The sequence below is a fragment of the Mauremys mutica genome, chromosome 10, assembly GCF_020497125.1.
Source record: "Mauremys mutica isolate MM-2020 ecotype Southern chromosome 10, ASM2049712v1, whole genome shotgun sequence".
Lineage (NCBI taxonomy): Eukaryota > Metazoa > Chordata > Testudines > Geoemydidae > Mauremys > Mauremys mutica.
The window spans coordinates 59,423,315-59,449,454 of NC_059081.1; the positions used below are offsets into that span (position 1 = coordinate 59,423,315).

Sequence of the window (26,140 nt, forward strand, 5' to 3'; positions counted from 1 at the left end):
ACCTTGAATACACAGAGAAGTCACATGTGATATTATGAGGAGTGGTTTTTAGTAACTGATTTTAGGGGTACAATTTAAGCCAAAAGCATTCCAAAAGATCAAGACCAGAAACCATGTATACGTCCTGCATGTTATTTAATATGAGGACCAAAGATCTATAAATATCACATTCAAGACAATATTTTGCCCACCTTTGAAATAAAGTAAATTGGGAAACTGCAGAGTAAATAAACAAAGGGATGAGGAAGTGACAGCATAACAATGTGGATGAAAGATGACCATGGAATCATTTAATTAATCCAACATTTACTGTTTCCTGAAGTACTGCTTTGAGGCAACCCTCACTTCCCCTTTTTAAGTGCTGTCCTGTATTTCAAGACACTATAAATGCATTAGTAATACAAGTACATGAATTGATTATTTACACAATGCAAAGAAATGGATAAAACTTTAGCTCTACACATAGCAAGTCTCCCCTCCAAAATAAATTTGGACAAATTAGTTTTAGGCAGATTATTTCCTCAGTAACTTGCACAAAAATACATCCAACACTTCAGCAATACCTTTAAGGCATGAATACTCAACATTATTTCTCAAACTAGTTTAATAAACATCTGTGATTTATCTGGCCAAAACTAGTAAGAGAAACAACATGGCTAAGATATTTTTTATTGGACCGACTTCTGTTAGTGAGAGACAAGCTTTCGAGACATGCTACACTGCATACAAAAACTAGGAAGGCCATCATCTTTGTATAGTTTAAAGTGCAATACTACCTTGAAAACTGATCATTAAAAATGGCATTGCCTTAATCCACAGATGACTGGATACACACATGTTCACGTATCACTTTACTGCAGTGACAAAATGTTTCTATTTCTCTTGTTTTAGAGGCAAGTAATACTTCTGCAATTTATCAAGTTACAAAAGACAAACACTAGGTAAAGAACAAGAAGAAGAGGGGATTCATAATAAAATGACTACTCAATTTCAGCAGTTACAAGCAAACTATAAAAATTACAAAGCACAAAGTTAGGCTACATTTTAGACTCTCTTTTCATATATATATATAATGCTTTAGGTAGCTAGACTGTTCATCTATACATTCTAAGTTCTGTAAGGCAATAAAACACCATCATGCTACAGGAGCTAGTCTGAACATTTGTTGTTAGCACTTTATTGCACAATGTTCAACAGTGCCAGTTTTGAAGTCTTAAAATTGTAAAGTATCAGAGGGGTAGCCGTGTTAGTCTGGTTCTGTAGAAGCAGCAAAGAATCCTGTGGCACCTTATAGACTAACAGACGTTTTGCAGCATGAGCTTTCGTGGGTGAATACCCACTTCTTGCATCTGAAGAAGTGGGTATTCACCCACGAAAGCTCATGCTGCAAAACGTCTGTTAGTCTATAAGGTGCCACAGGATTCTTTGCTGCTTCTTAAAATTGTAAGAAAACAAGTAAAAAATGGTGAGTGATGACTTATGATTTATGTTTAATATATTATACTTCAAATAATTCAGAGTTAATCAAGAGTCCTACTTTTAAGTATCTGATAATTCGGCTTTCCTAACATTGTTTGAATCTTGCTAAAACACTTTAAGGGTAGGAAAAACAGTACAACTCATTTTAGAAGTGAACAGGCAGCTGCTGAAGCTGTCAACAGGCTACGCCTTTTTCAACTCCTATGGCATGTCACAACACAGTGAAAGCAAGCTCAGTTATAAAAACCAAATATTTAAATCTACACTGGAAGGCTAAAGAATGTGGACAGCATAGGGTCAGCTGCAACTTTTAACATTTTTATTAGAGCACAGCTGGTTCTTTATCTTGACCCTCAATTTGCTCCAAAGTATTCAAAATTAAGATTCAGGCAGCTTTAACTAGAAGAACAGGATAAATTAAATGTATGTAAGAAAATAATCTAAATATTAAAGCATTTTATCTGCGTGAAATACATTTAAAACTGATTCGTGCACAATTTCTTTTAGCACGTCTAGTCTCAAAAGATAAATCTCTGATATAAGTTTTTGAAAATATTAGGTGTTGTTTTACGATACATTTGTTCTTATCCAATTTGGTATCATCAAGCCCACCATTTCTACTGTGGGTGTTCCCTATACTCTGTGGCATAAAAGGAATGTGCGTAATACAAGTCTTCGATCCACTTTAGCAAACTTCCAGATGAAAGACTTTCAAAGCTCTTACACGTGAACTATAATGTGAAACATATTGCACAGTATAAGAGGGAAAGTTACTTAGGGTTAATTCTGATTCTCTGAAGATCTAATTCCTGCAGGACTTGGACTCTTGTTTCTTAACTTGAAATCAAAGCTCGAAAGAATTTTGAATCCCATGGGTGAAAGAATTATGATTCCAGAGGACAGCAACAGCAGGGTAGATTTTAAGTTAGGCCACATATCGGCCATCATGCACCCACCTTGGAGAATATAAACGCTACCTTCCAAATCTTTCAATTAATTTCTTCAGTTGTACAGGAGGTGAAGCTTCCAAAATAAGCCTATTTCAAGTGATTGGTTATGATAAAAATGCCCTTTTTGTCTTGTCATCACCTTCTAGTTTCAGGCCAAACAGGTCTTACCAAAAAGAAAATGTACTCAGATGTCGACGTAGAGATGGACCTTTTGCATGCATGGTCCAGAAAACTGGCCTCAAAAGAAACAAAAGTTGGGAAGACTTCAGTCCACTCCAAACTACCTTTTGACATCAAGCATAAGGAATATGGACTCCTGGGGATAGGCGTATAGGTGTGAAAAGGATGTTGACAAGATGAGAGTGTCATGAAGTGGAACTCCAACATCACTCTGGAGAGGAATCTCAGATGAAACTACACCACCATCTTATCCTTGCAAAATCTGATATAAGGTGCATAATAACCATATCCTGAAGCTATAGGAACGATGAAGTCTCTCTTTCGGAAAAGAGCCTTCCATAAACAGTTCAAGGGAGCTTTCATCAGTTTTGTCAGAACATTATCCTCCCAGGAGCTGGGTGTGGTATAATTAAGTGTTTTGGGTTTTGTTTTTTTAAAGTTGTGCCCAATATGAACCTAACTTATAAAGAGCTACCTTGTCTACATTTAGCTAGTTCATGATAGACCAAAATAGTTGAGTGTTAGATTTTAACTATTAAAGAATGAAGTCAAGCTGTTTTTGTGCAATTAAGTGGATCCACTTTGACCTATATGCATTGTACTGAATAGTTGTCTGGGCCACCAAGATCACTGAGTTTTGCTTGTACTTTTGCTAACAGAGGAGCTGGTGGAAGGATGTAGAGAGAAGGAAGGCATCACTTGCTAGTGCTAGTTTTCCACCGTGCAATGAGCAGAAAACTGATTTCTTGTATATATGAGTGGCAAAGCACTCTGGTGCCCTTCACAATGAAAGAAGATCTGATGTGTCTACTCATGACAATGCATCACTGATCGGCTTAATCTATCTGTAGTCTTATTTTCTTGCCCTGCCAGATATGTGGTGACTATCAATGCTTTGTGGAACAGATTCCAGTCTCACACCTGCGGGACTTCCAAAGTTTGGTGCACCTCCTTGAGTGTTTGTGTGAAACATGGTAGTCTTAATTTTTGGAATGCCATCTTTCTGAAAGCCCTTATGTATGGTTTCAGAGTAGCAGCTGTGTTAGTCTGTATCCGCAAAAAGAACAAGAGTACTTGTGGCACCTTAGAGACTAACAAATTTATTTGAGCATAAGTTTTCATAGGCTACAGCCCACGCTTATGCTCAAATAAATTTGTTAGTCTCTAAGGTGCCACAAGTACTCCTGTTCTTTTTGCTTATTATGTATGTGTCCACCTTCATATAAAGAACATTTTTGTGCAACTGCTATTATTTGAAAAACAGAGTTCCCTGGCTCCCCATCCTCATTTGGATGCATCCACAATCACTACAGTTTGGTAAAAGGACTCATTCCTAATGGTAAATATTCCCTGGACTGCCACTAGACTATCCATTCTCTGGATCCAGTGTAAGTGTCCACTCTGAGGCTTGCTTCCACTGGGATTTCAAGAGTCCATTTATGTGGACATGCCTGTTGCATCCATTAGCTCCTACATTTGAAGCATAGAGTGAGCTGTCACCTACTGGCTTATTCTTCTCCTTTCAGCCAGACTGATGTCTTGAATCCTGTCCCAAGCCTGGAAGGACTGGAATCGAGCTGTGTCTAGCAAAGTTTCTATGTACTCCACTTACTGGAGACAAATCCGGACTTTTGGTAGTTTATGATGAACCCTAGCAACTCACCCTGGTGTTGACAAACTGATCTTTTGACATGATCCACAGTGGTGTGGGTGACCCTGATCAGCTGGCTATCTAAGCAGGTGAAAGGTATGCCCTCCCAGCTTGTGCAGGTAGACAACAACTGCCACCACCCATTTGATAAACACCAACAAAACCAACTCAAAAGTCAAGAAAGAAAATTGATAGTGCTTGTCCTTTACTAGAAATATCTTTCCAGTAGTTGAGAAATACACTTATGTGCAAGTAAGCACCCACAATCTCTAGAGAGCTCAGCCAGTCGCTTTCCTCCAGAAGAGTTGTAGTAGCCACATTGGTTCCAGGATATGAGCAAGCAAGTTTTTAAAGTCTGGATAAAAATTATTTCCAGCTTGAGGAAGATCAAATTCAGACAATAGCAAACCTTTGCTCTAACAAGAAGCTACATAAATGCTAAAAAATAGGGACCTATAATGGGAACATTGACAACCCTAGAATTGTCATAGTGTGAACCATGCTTCTATTAACAATTACAGCATTGCACCTTAGAACTGAAAACCTGCACACATCATCCCATCAGAACCTGATACTGAACTCTTCCCAGGCACAGTTCTTGACAGAAATTTCTCACTTTAGGAAGAACTAGTATATACACATTTTATTTAAAAGTAAATACAGCAAGGGGGTTTAATGTAATAGGGATTTAAAAATAGGCTCTATCCTGAGTACACAGTGTCTCTCCTGAAAGAGAGGTACCCTTGCCAAGCAACTCACCTGCAAGATGCTAATCGGCTCAACATTTCACCCAAATAAGCTCAGGGCAAATTTGGGAGAATGTACTTTGTATTTAAGTGCCAAGAGACCATAACAACTTATCCAATACTGTTAAGTGAATATGAACCCCAGGAAGAGATGAGATCAACTACATCATAAATCTGAAAGTAAGTTAACTTACATCTACCAAAGGAGAGACTTACGGTTAGAGCACAAGACTCGGAGGAAGGAAAGCTGGGTTAGGTTTCCAACTCAGAGACTTGTGGGACTTTGAGGCATAAAGGTCCAGTGAATTTCTCATTTCCCCATAATTACAGATGGGCACCTTTTACAGATGATGACCTTCACGCAATCCATTCTTTTATATTGGAAACTACAACTAATATCACCAAACCAATAAGCACGCACATGAGACAGACAGACAGATGGGGAAAATGCCACTTCATGGGTGTGTTGTGAAGCTTAATTCATTACTTATGAAGCACCCTGAGATCCTATAATGATAGGTGCCACAGAAGTGAAAGTATTACTACAATTTAATATGTCACTAAGTGTTGAACATTTAACTTATTGAGGAACTGTCCATGGGATCCATGTGTAAGATCACATTGGTACAAAGTATTCATCACTAACTGAGTGCTTGAAAAAGACCTTTGGGGCTTGCTCATCAAAAGTATAGAGATAAAGAAAACTGCTAATGGCTTACCTGAAGAAGAGCTTTGTGTGGCTTGAAAGCTTGTCTCTCACCAGCAGAAGTTGGTCCAATAAAAGATATTATCTCACCCACCTTGACCCTCTGCTTGGAAGAAGCAAGGCTTTTGGGGTCAAATACATTTTTAAATATATATTATGCCTGCTGAGGATTATTCATATTTTAACAGTCAATTCCCAAATACTGAAGGAAATTAAGAGTGGATTTGCTTAGAAATATGTCCTATCATGTTTGAAGCAGTTAGTGGGTCTAAATTCTAGAGAATGTAAAGGCATCCTTTCCCACAGCATAGCCATCTGTTTATTGCAGTTAACCATACCATAGACTCTTCTTGAGGAGTAGCTTTTAAGGAGAACATATAACTGATTAAGATCAGGAGTGCTTAGTATATTTCTGCATAACTGTGGATTCTGTAGGGTTTTCCTGAAAAATCTGTATGATTTTACAAACTTGCTTAGACTTTTATAGCTCTCTATCTATAGATAGAGAGTTATCTTAGTTGGCTTTAAAAATGATTCACCAGTTCAAATGTACTATCTACTTCAAGACATTTGCTGAGACCAGCTCTCACAAGGGTGCATACACAAGCTCCTAGCAGAGTCCTTTGAAATAAAAGGACACGGCAGATTAAATTTGAGCCAAAGTGTAGGTTCCAGTTAAACAAGCTTTTACAAATAAGGGCAACAGAACTATATCAATTTTTAAAACTGAACTTTAAGGGTTTTTTTTAATAAACACCATTTCCCTGGGTTTGCAAACACTTCAGACTTGCTGAGAGACTGACGATATAGCAAAGTGCTACTAGTTCTGCATTTCACTATTTTTGAAATCTTTGTGTGTATTATTTCTTATTTTGTGTGCATCTCTAACTATGTAAAACACTGGAATGAGAAATGGAGTACCATTCAGCATGATTTCAGGGAGTTTTATTTTACATTTTTCTCTAACCTCATTCAGCCAGAAAAGCACTTTAGAATCTTACTGCTACCTCTAAACAAGAGTCATTAAGATTTTTTTCCCCATCTCAGTAGTGCAGGAACCCTTTTAAACAGTCCTGCCATTTTTGATCACTTACAGTCAGGCATATATCTATATTTGAACAGTTAGTGAAATCCAAGAATGGAACGATGATTCTCCTGCCAAACCACAGGTTTTGTTCAGCTAAGACTTCTATAACTATAAAAAAGCCACATTATGAGGTAGTGAGGAATACATCTGCACCACTATCAGTTTTAAGCTAGATTAGAGCATGTAACACAATACTTTTATTGGCTCCCCTCACACAAACTCCAAATTTAAGGCCTAATTTACATAAAAGGAAAAAATATATTCCTAATTTCTATTCTAATATTGTATGTTAGAAGGAAAAGGCAGAGGGCAGCAAGAGTAGCAGATTTTCAGTTCTGCTGTAAATAAAACCCTAGTTTTAAATTAAGTTTCTGAAGTTCATCACTGTAAAGTAGCTTAACCATCAAGAAGCCCAATAAATATATCCATGCACTGTGGATTTCAGCCTGTCACAAAATCCAGATGTAGTTTGTTTGTATTACCACTATAAAACAAATATCTCAAAACAACTTGCAAATATAACTTTGCAATCCAAACAGACCACTTAAATGTTATGTCAAACTTTACAATATATAGTGCAGCTTCATTTAAGTAAATAATTCAAGAAAGAGAGTGTTTTTTATATGGTAGCATAGGCACCCACTCTGTGGGTGCTCCAGCCCTGGAGCACCCTACAGAAAAAAATTAGTGGGTGCTTAGCACCCACCTGCAGCCAGCTCCCCCGTCCCAGGCCCTCCTGTCCGCCGCGATCAGCTGTTCCGCAGCATGCAAAAGTCACTGGGAGGCAGGGTGAAGGGGAGGAGTGGGGACAGGGCGCGCTCGGGGAGGGGTGGAAAGAGGCAGGGCGGGGTGCAGCGGAGCGTGGTGGGGTGGTTGAGCAGCCCCTGGCACCTGTGTATGGTGGTGAAAAAAAGTAAAGAATACTTCAAGTTACCTCTTGCCTTTTTAAACCTAGGTAGTACAATGACTAATTCTTCTAAGTCAGAGGTGGGCAAACTTTTTGGCCCAAGGGCCACATCTGGGTTGGGAAATTGTATGCAGGGCCATGAATGTAGGGCTGGGGCAGGGGATTGGGGTGCAGAAGGGAGTGTGGGGTGTGGGAGGGGGTTCAATGTGCAGGAAGGGGCTCAGGGAAAGGGGTTGGGGCAGAGGATGGGTGCGGGGTTTACGAGAGGGATCAGGGAAGGGTGCTGGGGTGCAGAAGGGGGTGCACAGGGTGCTGGAGTGTGGGAGGGGGCTCAGGGCAGTGGTGCAGGGAGGAGTGCAGGAGGGGGCTCATGGCAGGCGGTTGGGGTGCAGGAGGGATGCGAGGTGCAGCAAGGGGCTCAGGGCAGGGGGTTGGGGTGTGGGAGCGGTGTGGGGTGCAGGCAGGGGACTCAGGGCAGGGAGTTGGGGTGTGGGGTGCAGGAGGGGTTTGGGGTGCGAGCTCCAGCCCAGTGTCACTTACCTGGAGCAACTCCGGAGTGACAGCAAGCTCCCTGCCTGCCTGCCCTGTCCCTGCGCCGCTCCACTCCGTGAAGCAGCCGGCACCACATCCCTGCGGCCCTGTGGGGGGGAGGAGAAGGAGGGAGGGCGGGCACAGAAGGCTGAGCATGCTGCCCTTGCCTGTGGGTACCTCCCCCGAAGCCCCCATTGGCCAGGAACAGGGAACCACAGCCAATGGGAGCTTTGAAGGAGGTACTCACAGGCTAGGGCAACGCACTCAGCCCTCTGCACCCCTCTCCCCCCTTGGGCTGCAGAGACGTGGTGCCGGCCACTTCCCAGAGCGGAGCAGGGCCCACGGCGCCACAGGGGTGGCGATCCGGCCCGTGGACCATAGTTTGCCCACCCTCGTTCTAAGTCATAGCTCGGATTTCCATATTTGACAGTATACTGCGCTATGTCCCTCAGATGTTACAAAAGAAAACATGGTCTAGTGCTTCACCCACAGGACTGAGAATCCAGAGGTCTGAATTCTGTTCCTGGCTCATCCACAGACATGTACTGTGATTTTAGGAAAGCCATTTAACCAATCTGAGCCCCCTACATCCCATCTTTAAAATAGAAACAACATTCATTGCTTCACAGAAGCAATGAACAGACTTACGCTGGGTGATGGTAATCAGCCAGTGGTCATAGTACAGGTAGGTATCAGTGACACAGGGAAAGATAGGAGACAGGTTCTAATTTAGGCTGCGAAGCAAGAGATTAAAGTGGGAGTGCTCCTACATAAACAATATTTATAAATAATATTTACTTAAAGAGTTACAAAAGGAATCTCACTAAAGTAGGTGACTGGGGAACAAAATGGCAAATGAAATTCAGTGTTGAGAAGTATAAAGCAACACATATTGGAAAAAATCATCCCAACTATACATACAAAATGATGGGGTCTAAATTAGCTATTACCATTCGAGAAAGAGATCTTGGAGTTCTCTGAAATGTCTGCTCAGTGTACTGCAGCACTGAAAAAAGTTAACAATGTCAGGAACCATTAAGAAAGGGATAGATAATAAGAAAATATCATAATGCAACTATATTAATCCATGGTAGTCCCCACATCTTGAACACTGCATGTAGTTCTGGTCTCCCTATCTAAATAAATAAATAATATAAATATTAATTAGGATTTGAAAAAGTACAGCGAAGGGCAACAAAAACAATTAGGGGTATGGAACAGTTTCCATATGAGGAGAAATTAAAAAGACTGGGACTGTTCATTTTATAAAAGAGACAAGTAAGGGGGGAGGGGGAGAATATGATAGAGGTCTATAAAATGACTGGAGTGGAGAAGTGAATAAGGAAGTGTATTTCCCCTTTATGTAACACAAGAACCAGAGGTAACTCAATGAAATTAGTGGGCAGCATGTTTAAAAAACAAACAAATACTTAACCTGTGGAACTCATTGCCAGGGGATGTTGTGAAGGCCAAAATTATAACTGGGTTAAAAAAAGAATTAGATAAGTTCATGGAGAATAGGTCCATCAATGGCTGTTAATCAAGATGGTCAGGGACACAACCCCATGCTCTAGGTATCCCTAAACCTCTGACCACCAGAAACTGGGACTGGAAGACAGGGAATGGATCACTTGAAACTGCCCTGTTCTGTTCATTCCCTCTGAAACATCAGCCACTGACCATTCACAGAAGGCAGGATACTGGGCTAGATGGACCACTGGTTTTAACCAGAATGGCCATTCTTATAACAACTTGGTTCATCATTTGTAAGACTCTAAGATGCTCAGATAGAAAGCACTACATACGTGACAAGTAATTCAAATATTCATTGATAATGAAGTGACATGTCTACATATACAGAATAAAGTAGTATTTCACTAAATCAGGCTTTGGGCCAGAAAGTGAACAAGAAAAATTCATTTCAAAATATTTTCAATTAAACTAACCAAAAAATAGCTTGTACATCTCTACCCCGATATAACGCTGTCCTCGGGAGCCAAAAATCTTACCGCGTTATAGGTGAAACCGTGTTATATCAAACTTGTTTTGATCCACCGGAGCGCGCAGCCCCACCTCCCTGGAGCACTGCTTTACTGCGTTATATCCGAATTAGTGTTATACCGGGTCACTTTATATCGGGGTAGAGGTGTATAATGTAAACTAAACCAAACTATAATTGTATAAAATGTCACATAATGAAATGCTATTTAGTTATTGTATATTACCATACCTTAAATTATTCTTGAAGTCAGAAGACACTCCAATGTAGATGACCATCCACAAAAGCCTGGTATTACCTTTGAAAGATCCAGGCTAAATCCCCATCAGCCATACAGAAAGACTGACTCAACATGACAGGTTTCAGAGTAGCAGCCATGTTAGTCTGTATCTGCAAAAAGAACAGGAGTACTTGTGGCACCTTAAAGACTAACAAATTTATTTTAGCATGAGCTTTCATGAGCTACAGCTCACTTCTTCGGATGCATAGAATGGAACATACAGACAGGAGATATTTATACATACAGAGAACATGAAAAGGTGGAAGTATGCATACCAACAGGCAGAGTCTAATCAATTGAGATGAACTATCGTTAGCAGGAGGAAAAAACTTTTTGAAGTGATAATTAAGATGGCCCATAGAAGGTGGGAGGAGAACTTAACATAGGGAAATAGATTCAATTGGTATAATGACCCAACCATTCCCAGGTCTTTGTTTAGGCCACAGTTAATAGTATCTAGTTTGCATATTAATTCAAGTTCAGTCTGTTTTTGCTGAACTTGAATTAATATGCAAACTAGATACTATTAACTGTGGCCTAAACAAAGACTGGGAATGGTTGGGTCATTACACCAATTGAATCTATTTCCCTATGTTAAGTTCTCCTCACACCTTCTATGGGCCATCTTAATTATCACTTCAAAAAGTTTTTTCCTCCTGCTAACGATAGTTCATCTCAATTGATTAGACTCTGCCTGTTGGTATGCATACTTCCACCTTTTCATGTTCTCTGTATGTATAAATATCCCCTGTCTGTGTGTTCCATTCTATGCATCCGAAGAAGTGAGCTGCAGCTCACGAAAGCTCATGCTAAAATAAATTTGTTAGTCTTTAAGGTGCCACAAGTACTCTTGACTCAACATGATGCATACAACTTTTGGAAGACATACTATCTAATCTAACTAACATCAACTGGTATATGTATAAGCTAATTAATAAAATAACAGTAATTAAGATGAAGTGCATATAATTTGTGCGCTTAAATATATATTTCTTACTGAAGAGACTTCAGAAGTGAAACCACTTGCTAACATATCTGAAAGTGCAGAGTATGAACCAGTTTGTTTTGTTTGCTCTGCATTGGACTTTCAACTTCAGTAGGAATACAAGTCCTTCCCAGAAATACTCAAAAGTTACCATTAACTTATATTTGTAAATATAAAGTAGTGATAAGCTATTCTTAAATTCATTTTTAGTTTGCCTCTTCTGGGGTACTTTTTTGGCCAAGGATTGACTTGTAATATCACTTGCTCCTATACAATTACAATGGATTGGTAGTTTTCTGCACACTACAGGTATGCCACAATTTCTTCTTTTAGCTCCATTTCTTACAAGAGAAAAACTTTACTTTCATAAATAAGTACAGTAGCACAGTAACTACAGTTTTATCACTGCTATATTACTAGGCTTGGCAGAATTAAATTTTTAAAAATAATTTTGATGGATATCATCAATGCTTATTTTTAACAACTGTTTTCAATTTTTATCAATTTAAATTCTCACCTGCACAGGAAATTATGGGGGATCAGAATTATTCAATGACAGTAAACATTCAGATTCAGAAAGTGAACGCTTTATAACAGTTAAAACACACATTGTCAACATCACATGGCAAAATATACAAGCCTAAATATCTTTAAATCAAACAATAGGTTCTTAAAAAACTTTTTTCTTATGTTGCCTACCTGTAAATTTTGATCAATGGAAATATTTTTTCGTTGGTTCGTGTGTGAAATCAATGTTTACTGACATTTACCTATAAAAATCTAATCCTAATACATTACCAACTGCAGTTTAAATAGTACAGAAAAACCCAGTAAACTGCACTACCCATGTTCCACATTAATAAGTAATATGGGTTCTGAGGCTCATCTGAGAATTTCACTCATTTTCCCATTCTTTCATACCCTTCTCCCTGTCAGCAATGGAAAGGGAATGGGAGCTTTAAAGTTTTCTCCATACCCACTCCTTTCCTTAGTTACTGAAAGGGAAGTTTCTCATACCTTCCTTCTGGCAAAGAGTTTCCAAATTCCCAATCCTTAACAATAATGGATTTTTATTTTTAAATGAAAACAAGAGGATATCCCACACTACTAGTACACCTCATTACTTTTTTTTTTTCTTCTTTCTACTGTGTACATATCATTGCTGCAACTCAAATTGAAAAGTAGCTTTTCAGTTCTATGGAGCTGCTCCCAAGGAGCCAAAGCCAAGAACGAAGTCATCTGCTGATGGGTTGGAGTGAACACTTCAACAGAGGTGCAGGAAAAGGTAGACTTTCCACCACTGCTGTCTACAAAGTAGGTTTTAGTTTCTGAAAAGTAATATCAGTGAAACTGGCACACACAACTATTGTTCCTGCATTCACCTGTTCTCCTAAAAAGCTTCATATTACTATTGAGTTAACTGTCTCTTTTAAATCTTGTGTACAGATATCATTAAAGTTAAATTGCTAGAAATGCCAGAATCTAGGAAATTAATAAGCAAAACAGAGAAGTTTTCCAAATACAATAGTTATAAATTACTCTTTTTGAATAGTCTGTAAATTTTACTTTACTTATCAAACCAAGTCAGCCAGAATTATCTACCCATGTGAAAAGTCATTGTCTTAAGCCATGCATTAATAAGGTAGGCTGTGAGGTGTTTATTCTTATTTTCTCCAATGAAGTAATCATTGAGCTTGTTTGTTTGGGCTTCTTTAAATTTTTTTAAAACATTTTTAAAAACTTAAGTAATTTCGCCAAGGGAATTTAGTACATACATTTTGACTAAATGTATTAGTTTGAAAGGTCCTTAAGTTATCTAATCACACCTGACAAAAGGAATGGTTGCAGATGTTCAGAAAGTCCCTGGGAAACATTTGCTTTAATTAACACAGTTTATGAAAATTTAGAATCTGAAAATGGCTAACAATTATGTGATTAAGTGGTCAAGACACTCTTTTGGAGTTCTCAAACAGCTGTCAATGACACAGTTCAAAAGAATTTACACAATCAATGATTAATATTTATATAATTAACTGATTACTCCAAATGCTAGAGAGAGTCATGGTTACTTTTCCTCTCTCTCTTACTAACACAATAGTAAGAGAAAGCAAATGGTCTATTAAACTTAAGGGAGAAAGTAAGACAATACTATTTTAACAGAGACCAAGTAGAGGGACAATTTGGATACTAGAAAATTCAGACAAATGTGATTTAAGTTAAGACTTCAAAAAGCGTTTCAAAGGAAGGAGGAAGATATCAGAAACAAAACAAAGGGTACGTCTACACTACGGGATTATTCCGATTTTACATAAACCGGTTTAGTAAAACAGATTGTATAAAATCGAGTGCACGCGGCCACACTAAGCACATTAATTCGGCGGTGTGTGTCCACAGTCCGAGGCTAGCATCGATTTCTGGAGCGTTGCACTGTGGGTAGCTATTCCATAGCTATCCCATAGTTCCCGCAGTCTCCCCCGCCCCTTGGAATTCTGGGTTCAGATCCCAGTGCCTGATGGGGCAAAAATCATTGTCACGGGTGGTTCTGGGTAAATGTCGTCAGTCACTCCTTCCTCTGGGAAAGCAACGGCAGAGAATCATTTCGCGCCCTTTTTCCCTGAATTGCCCTGGCAGACGCCATTAGCATGGCAACCACGGAGCCTGTTTTGCCTTTTGTCACTGTCACCGTATGTGTACTAGATGCCGCTGACAGAGGCGATTCAGCAGCACTACACAGCAGCATTCATTTGCTTTTGCATGATAGCAGAGATGGTTATCAGCCGTTCTGTACCATCTACCATGCCATTGTAAATTGGCAATGAGATGACGGTTACCAGTCCTTCTGTGCTGTACCATCTGCTGCTGTCATAGGTGCCCCTGGCTGAGATCGGCCGGGGGCGCAATAGACAAAAATGGGAATGACTCCCTGAGTCAATCCCTCCTTTATGGTATCTAAAAATAGAATCAGTCCTGCCTAGAATATGGGGCAAGTGTACTAGAGAACCAGAGAGCACAGCCGCTCCATGTCAGATCCTGCAGAAATGATGAGCTGTATGCCATTCACAGGGGGTGCCCCTGCAACAACCCCACCTGTTCATTCCCTCCTCCCCCAGCCTTCCTGGGCTACCGTTGCAGTGTCCCCCCATTTGTGTGATGAAGTAATAAAGAATGCAGGAATAAGAAACAGTGACTTGTTAGTGAGATAAAATGAGGGAAAGGCAGCCTCCAGCTGCTATGATAGTCCAGGCAGAACAGAATCTGTTCTTTATACATGAAGGGCGGGGGCTGACGGAGCTCAGCCCCCTGTTGCTATGATGAAGACGGTTACCAGCCGTTCTGTACCATCTACTGGCAAGTAGTAGCACTCATGGGCTGATGATGAGGACGGATACCAGTCCTTCTGTACTATACCATCTGCCACAAGGCTGATGATGACGATGGATATCAGTCATATTGTACCATCAGCCACCAAGGAGGGGGGGCGAGGATGCTACAGTTCAGTGCCGCAGCATCGCGTCTACCAGCAGCATTCAGTAGACATAGGGTGACATTTAAAAGAGTCAAGAGACTATTTTTTTCCCTTTTCCTTCTGGGGGTGGGAGGGTGGGGTAAATTGACGAGCTATGCCCTGAACCACCGCGGACAATGTGTTTGACCCTACAGGCATTGGGAGCTCAGCCAAGAATGCAAATGCTTTTCGGAGACTGCAGGAACTGTGGGATAGCTTGAGTCCTCAGTGCCCCCTCCCTCCCTCCATGAGCGTCCATTTGATTCTTTGGCTTTCCGTTACGCTTATCACGCAGCAGTGTGCTGAGTCCCTGCTGTGCCCTCTGTCTGGAGATTTTTTTAAACTGCTTTGGAATTTCGTCTTCTGTAATGGAGCTCTGATAGAACAGATTTGTCTGCCCATACAGCGATCACATCCGTACGGTCCATGCTGGAGCTCTTTTTGGATTTGGGACTGCATCGCCACCCATGCAGATCAGAGCTCCACGCTGGGCAAGCAGGAAATGATATTCAAAAGTTCACGGGGCTTTTCCTGTCTACCTGGCCACTGCATCCAAGTTCTGATTGCTGTCCAGAGCGGTCAGTGGTGCACTGTGGGATACCGCCTGGAGGCCAATACCGTCAATTTGCGGCCACACTAACCCTAATCCGATATGGTAATACCAATATTAGCGCTACTCCTCTCGTTGGGGAGGAGTATAGAAACCGGTTTAAAGAGCCCTTTATATCGATATAAAAGGCCTCAGTGTGGACGGGTGTGGCATTAAATCGGTTTAACGCTCCTAAAACCGGTTTAAACGCGTAGTGTAGACCAGGCCAAAGAGCCAAGAATATGTGTTGAACTTAGAAGTAGAGTTGACGGAGTAACTGCAAAGAGAAAAAAAGGTGAATCTCTATCTCAAGGGAGCCGGAGCTTGAAATACATACAGATAAAAGGACTGGATGGTAAACTAAGAAGTGTTCCACTGCCATCCAATCACCAACTGGATAGTGCAGAAAAGGCACAAAAGCAGCTGAGTACTTTAATAAGACTACATAAACAAAAATGTATGAGCAGCATGGCTCTCTTGATCTTTCCAACGAGGCAGTTAAAAAAAAATCCAAGTGATCTACCAAGACATCAAGTTAAGCATATGTGGTCAGTGTAGCATAAGCGACAATTACTGTTATAATAATATTTAACAGACATCATAAATTCTTGCAACAGTTATGTTTTGATAATAGTTCTTTAAAGTGTAAGATTTAATGGATCAAATTCCTAATGGCAAATAAGCACCCTGCAGAGTTGGCAATCTCCTTTGGAAACATGTAGAGCACACAACGCAAAATCAGGAGCCAAGTAAGAGTGAACTGGATTTGTGACTATGTAGATAAGAAACGAGAGACTTGTTAAATGGTTTCTAGGCAGAAATTGTCTTAACCCTTGGGATTTTTTTACAGCATATCACAGGTTGAACACAATCTATCAAGAAATGTGACAGACAGGAATTACAGAAATCTAAAATCACCTAAACTGGGAGTGAAAAAGGAGATGCCTTAATTCCTGCATTCAAAATCAACACAGCCACGAGGCCCCCCAGAGATGAGATTAACAACATATAAAATTACCTTTATTCTACCCAACCTGTACACAATGAAAAAGTTAACACCTATGCAGGTTCAAGAAACTTTTGAAATAATACATTAAAGAATAGAAAAATGGGAAAATGACCTATTAAAGAAAACAAAGATCCAGTTTTATTCCATATTGAATGGAACACACTCCAGTATTGTATCGGGATTAGGGAAGGGGCACTGAATTCAGGAATAGGACGTGAACAATCCTCATTATCAACAGACTAATGAAAAAAGAATTTTGAGACTGGAATATTAATGAAAAGACCTGTACCTTTACTTCGAAAAGTCTTAATGTGAAAAGGAGGTTATGCATGACACAGGTGGATAGTTTCAGTCAGAGGTCAAGTCTACACTAAAAAAGCATAGTTCAGGACAAACCGGTGTTCAGTTTAATCGCAGTTTTCTGAAATTAAAAAGATGCTTGAAGAAGTCTTAAGTGCAGCTTTCTGAAACAGAACTGAATTGTTTGTCCTGGACTACATTATAGTTAAACTGTTTCAGAAAATCAATACTGGACCCACAGCCTACACCCATTACTAGCAACAGATATGATTTCTAGGGTAGGCCAGATAACAGGGGAGATATGATGGAACAACACACACTTCAGTGCCCGGACCCAAGTTGAATACTATCTTAAATCTAGCTACAAATTTATACTTTCTGACTACACTAATACCCAGAAGTAGACTACATATAACTTTATACAAAATCTAAGTTTGTTTTTAAAAACTATTATTAATAATAATAAATAATATTAGTTATCACTACAGCATTTTCACCCGTAAGTTTCAATGTAAGATAATGCTGATCTTAGGTTTACATGAGAATTTCACTGACAAGGAAAGGAAACTATACCTGTAGTAAGATATAAACAGGGAGTAAGATGTAGAAACAAACTATACCTGTAGTAATATATAGGCAGGGAGTAAGAGGGTACTTGGGACACTCGGTCAAAGACTTTTCCATTCCCTAGAGATATTGCAAAAACAAGAATAGGGGACCCAAGATACTAGTGCCACAGCCATAAAATAGTTTTACCACCATCTAAGAAGCAGCGAACCATGAAAGTATTTATAATTTGAATACTGAAGTCAAATAAATGGACAAATATTAGACAAGTTATAGAAAAGAAAATTCTTGATTTCATAAGTACGGTAGTCTCATTCAGTAGTCTTCATTCTAAACCACAAAAGATTAGCAATAGCAACAAACAAAGGGCTCAGACACTAAACAGGAAGGCATAGGCTTAACATTACAAATCTCGAAGTACAGAATTTTTGCAAAACTAATACACTTTCCATGTCAATGTCACTCTGTTTTGGAACATCATTACTGAGCTACAAAAAAAAAAAAAAACCCACCAAAAAAACCCCCACCTCAGTTATGGAAATACTTATTTTTTTTTTAAATTGATCCTTCTAGATCACCCACAGTTTAGCTGAATATATAACACTCCAAAGTCCACTCCCAATTTGACACAGTCAGCCAACATGAGTCATGACACAAGCAATATCCAGAGAGAAAGAAAGGCTATGATCTGGAAACGAAAGTGAATACATTTACTGAAGCTTGGGGAGTATTATCTACAAGAGACTTTTTTTAAAAATTGAAGTTATGTTTCTTTTTTTTTTTTAAGCCCTCTTTTATGACACTAAAATTGGACAGTGTTAGGGAGTTGGGGGGGGTTAACCCAACCTGTTACACCTTAGAAATAAAACCAGTGCTAACTCTGATCTTATTGAAAGACCGAAAGCATGTCTCAGAAGATGTATATTATTAACTATCACACCTAAACTGAAGGGGCAGGGATACTAAATTTTCTCCAAAATATAGTCACTGACCTTAAAGAGGTGTTACTTTTAACCAGTACAACAACAACAACAAAAAACCCTTTGTGATCTCTGTTGCTCAGCTTTCAATCCTATGATGCTATTATTTCACTAAGGAGAATTTTAAAAGGGAACAGGAGATAAGGCTACCACATTTGGGTCAACCTCCTACAAGCAGGCAGCTGGGTCAGAGATCTACTGAGCAGCTGCTTAGCTAGGCATTGCAACCACACATGCCCTGGGAGGAATATCTGGAAAGAACCCCTGAAGTCAGCGTATATTCTTACATTACATAAAGTTGTTGTGCATTTGTTTTGCTGGTGCTGTCTTCCATGACACTTGTGGCTGAGGCTTAGAAGATAGTGCCTCAACGTGAAATAGGAAAAGATTGGGGAACCTGGAAAGCGGATGCCAAAAATCACTTTGTCCTGAATAGTTATTCATTTCCTGAATGAAACTAGAAGAGAGGGATCAACCCAGCACCCACACTGGGGAGCTAAACCACAGAACTTCATAAATCTAAACGTGCAATAAAACTAGGACAGAGAAGAAAGTCTACAGACTACGTTAAGAAACAATACAAATAAACGAACAAACAAAGCAGGTATATTGGAAGGTGGTCCTTTTACTTGCCAGAATAGACCAAAAAATGTATTTCTTAGCAAAAACACACACACAATACAAGAGACTCAGACTTGAATTTACTTCCAACACATATTATGTTAACAGTCAGAATCTAAGCAAGCCATCTTACCAGTTATTGTCTATAAAGATGTAATATTATTATGAAAATATTTCAAGCATAAACACATTTAAGGACATTTCAGTAGAAAGTGGAAGTACAGCAGAAATAATCAAGATGCCACACCTTCAAGTCATTGGTGCAAATCTGATTCAGAATGGTAAGGTCAGAAAGTAGTTACTATCTAATAACATTGGTAGAGAGAACAAAGACAAAATCCACCACTGTTGGCACCTTTGTGGGCAGTCTCAGATGCTAAAAGATTGAATATGCATGTAGGCTGAACTAATCTTTCACTCTAGAGTTGGCTGTTCCACATGTGAGTTGAGTAACACTGAGGGAGAAGAAGAAAAGAAGCTTGCACTGCCAACGGTTGCACTTTGAGTACTATCAGTACAGTACCTTTTAAAAATAATGCAAAGATGGTGAATTGATACAGTGAAACCACAAATGATAACTTTCCAATAAAGATTTGGATTCTAGAAGCAGCTCAGGAAGCAAGACAAAGAATACTTAACCATAAGTTAGCAGTTGCCCTGTACAACAATGAGGTCTTTATTAAAAAGATTCCTTATTTCTCAATTTTTCCAAAGACTTTAATGAGATTTCTTATCATTTTTTACTGTAATATGCAAGTTGTCACAAAACACTTACATGTCCAGGCAAAAATATCACTTATTCATCTGAAGAGATAAGAGGTGAATGAACAAGTCTTTCTAGTGATGAGGTAATATCTTTTATTGGATCAACTTTGTCTCTCTTATACCCTGGAATCTACACAATTACAACAACACTGCATTCAAGTCTGTTAGTCTATAAGGTGCCACAGGATTCTTTAAGTCTTTATAGTAACTTTAAACATGTCAGTTTCTTACTAGAACAAAATTCAACTGAATTATGATAGTAGGCTCCGGGGCTAATAAGCTTTTAGCTCAGATAACTATTTGGTCATGTGGAATTTTAAGGATCCATTTCACGTTTCTCTTCTCCCTAGTATTCGGTTAGGTCAAAAAACCTTTGGTGGGAAGAACTCCATTTGCCATCCTTATTCCATAGTTACACATTCTGATGCACATGCTTTTAGACATGCTGTTCCTGGTGGGGAAGTTGTCACAAGTGGTAACCATCAGAAAAGGACAGTTCAGGAGTTCTTCATTAAAAGACCTATAGTAACCTACGTAGTCAGCAAGATTATAAAACATCATCTAGTGAATAATTAAAGTGTTAAACCTTTAAATATAGAGCCATAGCTCTATTTTTTGCCCAGTGCATTTATTTGCAAAGGCAAAGAAAAAATCACAAATGATGCATTAGATCTGCTTTAAATTATCAGAAATATGCTTCTGATTTAGCACCAACACTTACTTTCTCTGAATCCAACATACAAAATTCTCATCTAGAAAAATATTTTAAAATATTCAGGCATTAAAGAAGGTTATGTATTGTTCACTGCGAGATTCTATTTCAAAATAGCTTATTAGTTTATAATATTAAGCCTTTTGAGATGTGCCTTTTTCAATGGAAAGAGCATTTAAGGGAATTTAATGCTTGCAGATTAACAACAGTAGAACCTTAAATCCCCTGTCAATCTACAGGCCAATTACAATTACAGGCAATGGTAGTGGAAGCTTCCCACCAGTAACACGTAACCTTGTTGTACAAATACCTAAAGGCGGAAAATGTCACACCCGTTCAATCCTTGTTGACTTGTACCTACAATTTGACTAAGGTGTGTTTTGGACCATTAAAATAGCTTCTTTTATTCACTACTAAATTAGGCAATTATTTTTTAGTATCAATTATATTTCATTATTCTCTTTAAAAATCACTCAACTGTTGTGTGTAGCCATATTCTGTTGTATATAAATTATACATAGGTCTAGTGTCATTATGCATGTTTCAAGATCAATTTTGCTGATTTAACGGTTAAAGAGTTTTAAACGATACACAAATACGAGAGTCTTTTCATTTCAAGTCTTGTTTTCTGGGGAACCCTAATTCTACTGTAAAAATTCCTTTGAGTAAAACATCTGAGCCCAGAAGTATTCCCCCCTCCCGCCCAAAGCGTTTAAGGAAATGGTATTGAAACATCATGAAGCAATTGTACATATGTGTGGTTTACTGGCACAATGTACATTTTACATTCCTATTCAATTAGGAAATAAATCAAACGTAGCATGCATATATTATAAACCAGTGGTTGTCAACAAGGGGTGCACGTATCCCTGGGGGTACACAGAGGTCTTCCAGGGGGTACATCAATTTATCTAGATATTTGCATAGTTTTACAACAGCCTACAGAAAAAGCACTAGCAAAGTCAGTACAAACTAAAATGCCATACAATGTCTTGTTTATACTGCTCTGTATACTATACACTGAAATGTAAGTACAATATTTATATTCAATTGACTGATTTTGTAATTATATGGTAAAAATGAGAGAGTAAGCAATTTTCAGTAACAGTGTGCTGTGACACTTGTATTTGATTTTGTAAGCAAGTAGATTTTAAGTGAGGTGAAACTTGGGGGTACACAAGACAAATCAGACTCCTGAAAGGGGGTACAGTAGTCTGGAAAGGTTGAGAGCCACTGTTATAAACTATGTATTTAAAAATCCTTATGGGTCATATTTTTGCAGAGTCTAATAAAATTAAAGACAGGCATTAAGATTATACACTCTTTGGGATAAGTACAATCATTTTCTATGGCCTCAATCCTGCAAAAAAAATTATACAAGCGCTCAATTTTACATACTGAGTAGTCCCATTCAAGTCCATAGGTCTACTCCGAGTGCATAAAATAAGCATATGCTTAAGTCTGTACAGGATCAGGGCCTATGCATGTACAGTAGCTAGCACAATGGGACCCCAAGCAGGCTGAGGCCAATAGGTGCTACTGAAATATAAATAGTGAACAAAAATCAGATGAGAACTCCAGACTCTCTCCACTGGGTAAATAATTCAGTAAAATCTGTTTCATAATGACAAAAGCAAGGAAATTTGAAGACTAAGGCTAAAGTTATCTTCAACTTGCTCCTCTGAATAAGGCTTCAAAATCCATCTCTAAATAATAGGTGATCCTAAATTCCTTACATAATATTTCTAACTGTTATGTAGAAAAGCACCTTTTTTGCTTTAAAATTCTCTCTTTTAATGTGATCCAGGTTGTCAGCAAAGTGCTCAACACATGATAAATTAAAATATCAGTTTTGAAAGTTGTCCAGTGCCCTATTTTGTTACAAATTTTGGTTTTCTACTTAACTTGAAAATTCACAAGTAAATCTACTTGCTATTCTGTTTGCATGGCTATTTTATGACTTGCACTTTCAGCTAAAATGCAAGAAGTTTTTATTTGTTTGGAGTGTTATTTTGTTTCTGGTTTTGGTTTTGCTAATGAGAATTTAAGGAATATGATCTAAATTGTTTAAATGAGCCTGATTTTCAGCATAATGTGTCTTACTTAGCATTTGTTTAGACATCATTGGCTAGTTCAGGCTTTCAACTTTGTCCCTATTTGATAGACTTTTTTCCTCCAGGGGCATAAAGTTGCTTTGACACTAGATATTTTTTCTTAAGGGCGGGGGTGGGGGAGGGAGCGTTACACTTCCTGTCAATGCTGGAACAATACCAGATAAAGATGTCCCAATAAACCTCCTAAAATAATATTCCAGAAAGGAGAACAAAGGGTCTGATATTTATGAGATGTGCTGATGCTTAAAAAGTTTAGAACCAACTCCTACCTTTGTTTCAAAGGTGTGGGGGGCGGAGGGGGGGGAGAGAGATTAAGTAACACAATGTCTTTATGGCTTAAGAAAACTGACCAGTCTATTATAAAAAAAAAAAAGCGAGTAAGCTAAAAAAAAAAAGTTACAATACCAGAAGATATTTGAAAACCCATTTTGAATAAAAATACGGTAAGTACACTGAAGCTTAAACTGAAAGATATAATTCTGTACATATTCTTATTAAAAGCAGCCTGGCTTTAAAAAAAAAAAGTTTTTTTTAAACCTTAATATACAGAGAGTTCCTAAACAATTAATCATAATGAACTACTGCCTTGGAAAATCTATTTTAAACAAACTCAAGGTTACAGGTAATGGTCTCAAGACATTATTACGCAATTTTTCAGGGAGGACAAGTTTTATATTACACATAGTGCTCTCTTTCATATGAAAAATCTTGGTACTATGAAATCATCAAAAGGCTAAGATATGCAACAATTGGTAACCAGTACTCCTTTCTTTGACTGGAGCGTTTTGTTTCTTAGCAATATTGTCTACCATGCCACCTACTAGCAAATCTAGAAAAACATGGGTAGCAGAACACTTCATCACAGGGTGCTGCTCTGAAAACTAGCCACTTTAGGGAAATCATCTATCTGGAGGGTGGGGGAGAAGCTCCATAGGCACTTCCCAATTCCATACTGTGAAAAAGCTTCACTACCATGGACTCTTGTAACAGTATTCCAGTGCCACCCAGAGATATGAAAGCCACGTGCTAACTGAAGCATGGGCAAACAATTAGCTCTGTATTCCTCCCACCCACCTACCATTCAAAAGAGAGCGAAATATTACACAGGGACACTGTCAACTTGTTTTGTGTCTTTTTTTAAATAACTAATTTAAAATTCCAGTTTCTGATACAGCATCTTTTAGATGGTATGTCCGCAGTAGGCATTCTTTATTGCTTATAAAAAAATTCTTACAAGTGATTTTTCTATTCCTTGTCTATGTTCAGAAGGGTCTTTCAGCAAAGGAGTAGTTGGCTGTCCACAAAAAACAATGAAACTGACTAAGCATAAAGTAAAACTGGAAAGATTTCCTTCCTTCTGTTTTAAGGACTTTAGGTGTTGCTTGTAACTATAGTAGTTACATAATTTTCAGCAGAACTGTGTTTTCCAAGTTGATATGTCCCTGTAATAAAAGTCATTCTGGCATCCAACACAGTTTTAAGTTATGTCTACAATCACAGAGAACAGTGGTTCTCAACAGAGCACCAACTGACTTTACAGACACTTCAGTACCTTATTTATAGAAAATGAGTAGATGCTTCTTTTTCTGTGCATTTTATTATCCTTTTGGGTACATGTAACCAAGGTCAAAATCACTGCTGAAAACTAAATACAAACATCAAACTAAAACGTATAGGTATTTTATTAGCTGCCACATAATAAGACAATTACCCAATAGAAATGAAATAACTTCTCTGTTCAGTTTTTTCTTTTCCATTTTAAAATGGATAATTATTTGAGGCAACTGATAGCTTTAAAAATGAATACAGATGTACAGTAAATTTAACTGCTATTCTAACATTCAAAATATATTTCTGTATACAGACACTCCTCTTTCTCCTCCCACTGGTGATTTTCACTATGCACTAGAAAACTCGCCTCATCTTCATGAAAACCAATGCAGACATCAGCCTTGCCTGGGAGGTTCTTCAAGAATCATTATGCCCCTCACCAATATGGATGGCAAAACAGCTACAAAAATACGTTTTTTAAAAAAGGAATTAAAAATTGTAGATAATCAGCCTTGTTCTTTCCCTCCTACATTAAGGAAAAGGGTGCTGATTCTTTAAGCTATTGCCATATACATTTGGTTAGTCGGTGGATGGGACTATGTTGCTTTCAGCTCCACAGGGTGGGGACTCGCTAAAGCTGACATTGTCTGAATGCTACAAAACAGATTCCTCTCACATCCCCGGTCTACTTTCAACCCTCTTCTTTTCAACAAAATGAATCGCATTCCTATTTTTACATTAAAGCTCTTATTTTGCACCTCAAGCTCAGAAAAACCGATGACAGGATTCAAATGGAGAGGGGGAGAGAAAGAGACAAACCACAGCACCTTTAAACACACCCACCCCCATCAGACCCTCTCTTTCCAGAGCTTGAGCTGAACTGATTTTTAGGGGGGGGGGGGAAGAGAACTGGAGCCATGAAGAAGGTAACAGACGAGGGGCGTGATGCGGTGCTGCTGCTGCTGGGGCAATCCCAACCCTACACTCTGCCTTGGGTGGCAGCTTTCCTGGCGTGACCCTAGGGAGCAGGGATGTGGTTAAAAAAAAAAAGATCCAGCTCCTCCTATTTCCCCCCAGCCCCAAAATACAGGGGAGAGCCCGTCTTCCTCCCCCCATCCAGCTCTATTACACACACTTCTAGCCAGGGCACCACAAGATCCGATCTATGATTGTCCCCCTCCCCAACTCACCGCCCCCAGCCGGGATGTGCATATCGCCCCCGGCTCCCCAGACAGGACAATAGGGCGAGCCCCCAGGCTCTGCCCCACACACCGCGGCTGGGAGCCCGCTCCCCAGGCCGGGGGATACAGCCCGCGGCTCCTGCCGGCAGAGCAGGACGGGGACGGAGGACCGGCTCGCGGCTCCCCTTCCCGGGCACTCACCGCGGCGGCGGCTCCCCGGGCTCCTCCTCTCGCCGCCCGGCTAATGGTGGCAGCGCGGCGCCGGCGGCTCCCCCAGGCGCTTCCCGGCCCCTTCGCTCAGCGCGGAGCCGCCCCCGCCTGGCAGCCCGAGCGCGTCCCTGGCCGGAGGCTGCGGCGCGTCTTCTCCCCACGCCCCAGTGCCTGACTCAGCCTCAGCCCCGCCGCCGCGCCGGGCTCTCCCCGGCCTCTCACTTCCGGCGCGCAGGCCCCGCCGCTCCCTCCGCCGCAGCCCGCTGGCTCCCCCGCTCCATTCATCCGGCCCCGCGCCCGACCTGCTGTGAGGGGGAGGCGCCGCCTTCCCCCTCACCGCTCCCGCCACGCGCCTACGCTGCCGTGCGAACGCCGCGCGCGGGGCCCCGGCCTGCGGGGCCCCTGTGCCTGAGCCCACGGTTGAGCGTCCACATTACCGCCTAAACGGGCCTCACAGCTGTGCTAACATGTCCACACTGCACGGGACGGGGGGCTCTCAGGCCATTGATTTGTCCCTCAGGCAGCCCCCTGTGCC

General features: G+C 39.9%; 1 protein-coding gene across 5 annotated transcripts in view; it reads right to left on the reverse strand.

The window, feature by feature from the left end:
• RAPH1 (Ras association (RalGDS/AF-6) and pleckstrin homology domains 1) overlaps positions 1 to 25,781 on the reverse strand; it is a 178,310-nt gene extending 152,529 nt beyond the window's left edge. For all 5 annotated transcript variants that reach the window (XM_045032878.1, XM_045032877.1, XM_045032876.1 and 2 more), the window contains exon 1: positions 25,597 to 25,781. The gene's annotated coding sequence lies outside the window, so the exon portion shown is untranslated. The remainder of the gene's footprint in view (positions 1 to 25,596) is intronic.
• Between the last annotated feature and the right edge of the window lie 359 nt (positions 25,782 to 26,140).